This window comes from Nomascus leucogenys, chromosome 2, assembly GCF_006542625.1.
Source record: "Nomascus leucogenys isolate Asia chromosome 2, Asia_NLE_v1, whole genome shotgun sequence".
In the NCBI taxonomy this organism is placed as follows: Eukaryota; Metazoa; Chordata; class Mammalia; order Primates; family Hylobatidae; genus Nomascus; species Nomascus leucogenys.
In genome coordinates this window covers 8,228,634-8,235,554 of record NC_044382.1, presented here as the reverse complement: position 1 = coordinate 8,235,554, position 6,921 = coordinate 8,228,634, and the positions used below count along the sequence as shown (strand labels likewise).

Sequence of the window (6,921 nt, the reverse complement as noted above, 5' to 3'; positions counted from 1 at the left end):
TTTTTTTTTTTTTTATTATACTTTAGGGTTTTAGGGTACATGTGCACAATGTGCAGGTTTGTTACATATGTATCCATGTGCCATGTTGAATTCCTGCACCCATTAACTCGTCATTTAGCATTAGGTGTATCTCCTAATGCTGTCCCTCCCCCCTCCCCCCACCCCACAACAGTCCCCGGAGTGTGATGTTCCCCTTCCTGTGTCCATGAGTTCTCATTGTTCAATTCCCACCTATAAGAGAGAATATGCGGTGTTTGGTTTTTTGTCCTTGTGATAGTTTACTGAGAATGATGTTTTCCAGTTTCATCCATGTCCCTACAAAGGACATGAACTCATCATTTTTTATGGCTGCATAGTATTCCATGGTGTATATGTGCCACATTTTCTTAATCCAGTCTATCGTTGTTGGACATTTGGGTTGGTTCCAAGTCTTTGCTATTGTGAATAGTGCCGCAATAAACATACGTGTGCATGTGTCTTTATAGCAGCATGATTTATAGTCCTTTGGGTATATACCCAGTAATGGGATGGCTGGGTCAAACGATATTTCTAGTTTGAGATCCCTGAGGAATCGCCACACTGACTTCCACAATGGTTGAACTAGTTTACAGTCCCACCAACAGTGTAAAAGTGTTCCTATTTCTCCACATCCTCTCCAGCACCTGTTGTTTCCTGATTTTTTAATGATGGCCATTCTAACTGGTGTGAGATGGTATCTCACTGTGGTTTTGATTTGCATTTCTCTGATGGCCAGTGATGATGAGCATTTCTTCATGTGTTTTCTGGCTGCATAAATGTCTTCTTTTGAGAAGTGTCTGTTCATGTCCTCTGCCCACTTTTTGATGGGGTTGTTTGTTTTTTTCTTGTAAATTTGTTTGAGTTCATTGTAGATTCTGGATATTAGCCCTTTGTCAGATGAGTAGGTTGCAAAAATTTTCTCCCATTCTGTAGGTTGCCTGTTCATTCTGATGATAGTTTCTTTTGCTGTGCAGAAGCTCTTTAGTTTAATGAGATCCCATTTGTCGATTTTGGCTTTTGTTGCCATTGTTTTGGTGTTTCAGACATGAAGTCCTTGCCCACGCCTATGTCCCGAATGGTATTGCCTAGGTTTTCTTGTAGGATTTTAATGGTTTTAGGTCTAACATATAAGTCTTTAATCCATCTTGAATTAATTTTTGTATAAGGTGTAAGGAAGAGATCCAGTTGCAGCTTTCTACATATGGCTAGCCTGTTTTCCCAGCACCATTTATTAAATAGGGAATCCTTTCCCCATTTCTTGTTTTTGTGAGGTTTGTCAAAGATCAGATAGTTGTAGCTATGCGGCATCATTTCTGAGGGCTCTGTTCTGTTCCATTGATCTATGTCTCTGTTGTGGTACCAGTACCATGCTGTTTTGGTTACTGTAGCCTTGTAGTATAGTTTAAAGTCAGGTAGCGTGATGCCTCCAGCTTTGTTCTTTTGGCTTAGGATTGACTTGGCGATGCGGGCTCTTTTTTGGTTCCATATGAACTTGAAAGTAGTTATTTCCAATTCTGTGAAGAAAGTCATTGGTAGCTTGATGGGGATGGCATCTTGGGCAGTATGGCCATTTTCACGATATTGATTCTTCCAACCCATGAGCATGGAATGTTCTTCCATTTGTTTGTATCCTCTTTTATTTCATTGAGCAGTGGTTTGTAGTTCTCCTTGAAGAGGTCCTTCACATCCCTTGTAAGTTGGATTCCTAGGTATTTTATTCTCTTTGAAGCAATTGTGAATGGGAGTTCACTCATGATTTGGCTCTCTGTTTGTCTGTGATTGGTGTACAAGAATGCTTTTGATTTTTGTACATTAATTTTGTATCCTGAGACTTCGCTGAAGTTGCTAATCAGCTTAAGGAGATTTTGGGCTGAGACAATGGGGTTTTCTAGATATACAATCATGTCATCTGCAAACAGGGACAATTTGACTTCCTCTTTTCCTAATTGAATACCTTTTATTTCCTTCTCCTGCCTGATTGCTCTGGCCAGAACTTCCAACACTATGTTGAATAGGAGCGGTGAGAGAGGGCATCCCTGTCTTGTGCCAGTTTTCAGAGGAAATGCTTCCAGTATTTGCCCATTCAGTATGATATTGGCTGTGGGTTTGTTGTAGATAGCTCTTATTATTTTGAGATACGTCCCATCAATACCTAATTTATTGAGTTTTTAGCATGAAGGGTTGTTGAATTTTGTCAAAGGCCTTTTCTGCATCTATTGAGATAATCATGTGGTTTTTGTCTTTGGTTCTATTTATATGCTGGATTACATTTATTGATTTGCGTATGTTGAACCAGCCTTGCATCCCAGGGATGAAGCCCACTTGATCATGGTGGATAAGATTTTTGATGTGCTGCTGGATTCGATTTGCCAGTATTTTATTGAGGATTTTTGCATCAATGTTCATCAAGGATATTGGTCTGAAATTCTCTTTTTTGGTTATGTCTCTGCCAGGCTTTGGTATCAGGACGATGCCGGCTTCATAAAATGTGTTAGGGAGGATTCCCTCTTTTTCTATCGATTGGAATCCTTTCAGAAGGAATGGTACCAGTTCCTCCTTGTACCTCTGGTAGAATTCAGCTGTGAATCCATCAGGTCCTGGACTCTTTTTGGTTGGTAAGCTATTGATTATTGCCACAATTTCAGAACCTGTTATTGGTCTATTCAGAGATTCAACTTCTTCCTGGTTTAGTCTTGGGAGGGTGTATTTGTCGAGGAATTTATCCATTTCTTCTAGATTTTCTAGTTTATTTGCATAGAGGTGTTTGTAGTATTCTCTGATGGTAGATTGTATTTCTGTGGGATCGGTGGTGATATCCCCTTTTTCGTTTTTTATTACATCTATTTGATTCTTCTCTCTTTTCTTCTTTATTAGTCTTGCTAGCGGTCCATCAATTTTGTTGATCTTTTCAAAAAATCAGCTCCTGGATTCATTAATTTTTTGAAGGGTTTTTTGTGTCTCTATTTCCTTCAGTTCTGCTCTGATTTTAGTTATTTCTAGCCTTCTGCTAGCTCTTGAATGTGTTTGCTCTTGCTTTTCTAGTTCTTTTAATTGTGATGTTAGGGAGTCAATTTTGGATCTTTCCTGCTTTCTCTTGTGGGCATTTAGTGCTATAAATTTCCCTCTACACACTGCTTTGAATGTGTCCCATCAATTCTGGTATGTTGTGTCTTTGTTCTCGTTGGTTTCAAAGAACATCTTTATTTCTGCCTTCATTTCATTATGTACCCAGTAGTCATTCAGGAGCAGGTTGTTCAGTTTCCATGTAGTAGAGTGGTTTTGAGTGAGTTTCTTAATCCTGAGTTCTAGTTTGATTGCACTGTGGTCTGAGAGACAGTTTGTTATAATTTCTGTTCTTTTACATTTGCTGAGGAGAGCTTTACTTCCAACTATGTGGTCAATTTTGGAATAGGTGTGGTGTGGTGCTGAAAAAAATATATATTCTGTTGACTTGGGGTGGAGAGTTCTGTAGATGTCTATTAGGTCCACTTTATGTAGAGCTGAGTTCAATTCCTGAATATCCTTGTTAACTTTCTGTCTCGTTGATCTGTCTAATGCTGACAGTGGGGTGTTGAAATCTCCCATTATTATTGTGTGGGAGTTTAAGTCCCTTTGTAGGTCACTGAGGACTTGCTTTATGAATGTGGGTGCTCCTGTGTTGGGTGCATATATATTTAGGATAGTTAGCTCTTCTTGTTGAATTGATCCCTTTACCATTATGTAATGGCCTTCTTTGTCTCTTTTGATCTTTGTTGGTTTAAAGTCTATTTTATCAGAGACTAGGATTGCAACCCCTGCCTTTTTTTGATTTCCAGTTGCTTGATAGATCTTCCTCCATCCCTTTATTTTGAGTCTATGAGTGTCTCTGCACGTGAGATGGGTTTCCTGAATACAGCACACAACAGCACAGAACAGAAAGAAGTTTCACAGAATGCTTCTGTGTAGTTTTTATTTGAAGGTATTACTTTTTCCGCTATAGGCTTCTGATCCTTCATAATGTCATTGCATTTTCTCGTAGTTTTAGTCTCCTATCCATGGTCAATTCTGTTTTACAGAAAGAGTTTTTCCAGAATGCTTCTTCAAGTTTTTAAGGTTTCAAGCTTCTGTTAGTTTTTTTTCCCACTTATGCACTTAGTTTCCGAATGTTCATGTGCATTTTTCTTTAAGAATAATTCCCACTTTTCTCTTGTAGAGTTCTCAAATCACTGTTAGTCTGATGGCTCCAAGATTTCTCTCTGGTGTTTTTTTTTTTTTTCAACTTTGTGAATCTGATAAGTAGTTTCCGAGATACTTGTGGGTCCTTTTCTATTGAATGGCTCCTAATTGGTCCGAATACTTGCAGTGTTTTCAGAACATTCTACAAATCAGAGTAGGTTGTCTTCACAATCCAATTCTGGAGGCTTTTTTTTTTTTATTTTTTTTCTATTTTCTTTTCATTTTTATTTCACAGATATTTAGTTGATCGCATGCTATGAGCTTCTGCAATCTTAGTCGAATGCTTCATCCAGTAAGCCTTTTCATTGGTTTTCTAGTTATCCTTTTCTATTTCAAAGTAATTCTTCCTGTGTTTGAATTCCTCAGCAAGAGTTTATCTCTGAAGCTTTTCAACTCACAAAGTCATCCTCAGTTTGCCTTCTGGAGAACTCGCTTTAAGAAGGTCTCTGTTAGTTTTTTTTTTTTTTTTCCTCTTTGTGTTTTTTTTTTTTTTTTTTTAGTTTTTGTGTATTCCCTTGAGTTTCTACAGAAAGAGTGCAGGCTTAGTAAGGTTCAACCTGTTTTTGAGCACAGTCAGAAAGAGATTTCAAAAATGCTTCTGTAGTTTCTAAGTTTTTCAGAAGACTATTTCGTTTCCCTATGAGGTGTCCAGTAGCTCTCATGAACCACTTAAGCAGTCTGACGTTCTCAGATTCCAGTGCATGCTGGAGAACCACTCTCTTCAAAGCTGTCAGTAGACAGGACTTTAAGTCTGTGGAAGTTCTTGCAGAGTTTTGTGTCTGTGCCCTGCCCAGAGTGGAGCCTACAGAGCAGAGGTCCTTGAGCTGGTGGCTCCACCCAGTCGAGCTTCTGGCTGCTTTGTTTACCTAAGCAAGCTGGGAATGGCGGGCCCCTCCCCAGCCTCCTGCCCTCGCAGCTTGATCTCAGATGCTGTGCTAGCAATAGAGACTCCGTGGCATAGGACCTCGAGCCAGTGGGACACAATCTCTAGTGTGCCTTCAGGCGTTGGAAAAGCGCAGTATTAGGATGGGACTGACCCGATATTCCAGTGCCGTCTGCTTCCCTTTCTTGACTAGGAAGGGAACTCCTGACCCCTTGGTTCCCAGTGAGGCAATGCCTCGCCTGTTCGGCTCGGCAAGTGCTTACATTCTGCACATTTAGACTCCTAGTGAATGAAACACTAACAGAATGCAGAAATCACGTTTCTTGTCCGGGCTGGAGCTAGACCGGAGCTTTCCTATTGGATTTGCTCCACCCTTCCTTTTTAACAAAGCACATTCTGCACCGCCCAAAATCCTTTTAACCTTAAGTCACCACAGCACATGTCTCTTGCAAGGACAAGTTTGGGGGTAGGGTCACAGATTAACAGCATCTCAAATACAGAACTAAATGGAGTCTCTTATGTCTACTTCCTTCTATATAGCCACAGTAACAGGCTGATCTCTCTTTCTTTTCCCCACATTTCCCCCTTTTCTTTTCAACAAAACTACCATTGTCATCATGATACTGAGATTACATACTTCACAAGGTAATAGAATATCACAAAGCAAGTGGAGGCAGGATGAGTTCACAGGGTGGTGTTAAAATTGAAATTAAAATTGCCAACGAAATTTTTGGGCACGCATAGTCATCGATAACATTTTATCAGGAAATAGGGTTTGAGAGCAGACAACCTGACTGGCCAAAATTTATTAGGTGGGAATTTCCTCATCCTAATAAGCCTGGGAGCACTACAGGAGGCCGGGGCTTATTTCATCCCTTCGGCTTCTACCGTAAAAGGCGGCACGCCTCCAAGGGGGTCATTTATAGGCCTACCCTCAGAGTGCATTCTCTTTCTCAGGGATATTCCTTGCTGAAAAAAAGAATTCAGTGATATCTCTCCTATTTGTGTGCAAAAGGAGAAGAGATATGGCTCTGTTCCATCCCGTCCGGCTCACCGGCGGCCAGTTCAAGGATACCTCCCTTGTTTCCTGAACACCGCTGTTATCTCATTCTTTTTTCAAGATGCCCAGTTTTCGTATTGTTCAAACACGCGTCCTCTACAAACAATTTGTGTTCATCACAGGGTCCTGAGGTGACATATATCCTCCTCAGCTTACAAAGAAGATGATGGGGTTAAGAGATTAAAGTAAAGACATAAGATATTACAAAAGTATTAATTTTGGAGAACTAATAAAATGTCCATGAAATCTTCATATTTTATGTTTTTCTGCTGTGGCTTTAGCCAGTCCCTCAGTTCAAGGTCCCTGACTTCCCGCAACATTCTCCTTCCCTTTCCCTCTATATAAATGTGCCATGGTGATGAAGGCTTGTTCGTTCTCTCGATTTTGGCGCAGGATTCTTCGACTGGTCCAGCACACTAAAAACAAACCGATTAAACAGAGACATATAATTCCAAAATTTACTGCAGTAGAGTTTCTAATAGACTTAATCCAAGTCATGGGGTTTAATCTATAAAGATTTTTTGCCACTTGATCTAACGCCTCAGCTCCAGGCACAATATTTAAGTGATTCTGAGAGGCTTCAAAAATTTGTTCTTTTAATTTAGAAATGTCTAAAGTGAGATTATCTTCTCTTCCCTGTAAATGGCGTCTTACCATGTCCCAGTGATGTCTAGACTCATTATAAACTTGGGGTGTAATACAAAAATCTGACGTATTCCAGTCACACTGTAACTGGAAACGATGT

General features: G+C 39.9%; 1 protein-coding gene and 1 long non-coding RNA gene across 2 annotated transcripts in view; both read left to right on the top strand.

Moving 5' to 3' along the window:
• KCNIP1 (potassium voltage-gated channel interacting protein 1) overlaps positions 1–6,921 on the top strand; it is a 422,776-nt gene that overhangs the window by 82,797 nt on the left and 333,058 nt on the right. The window lies entirely within an intron of this gene.
• LOC115837739 overlaps positions 1–6,921 on the top strand; it is a 71,204-nt gene that overhangs the window by 47,262 nt on the left and 17,021 nt on the right. The gene's annotated exons all lie outside the window — the stretch shown is intronic.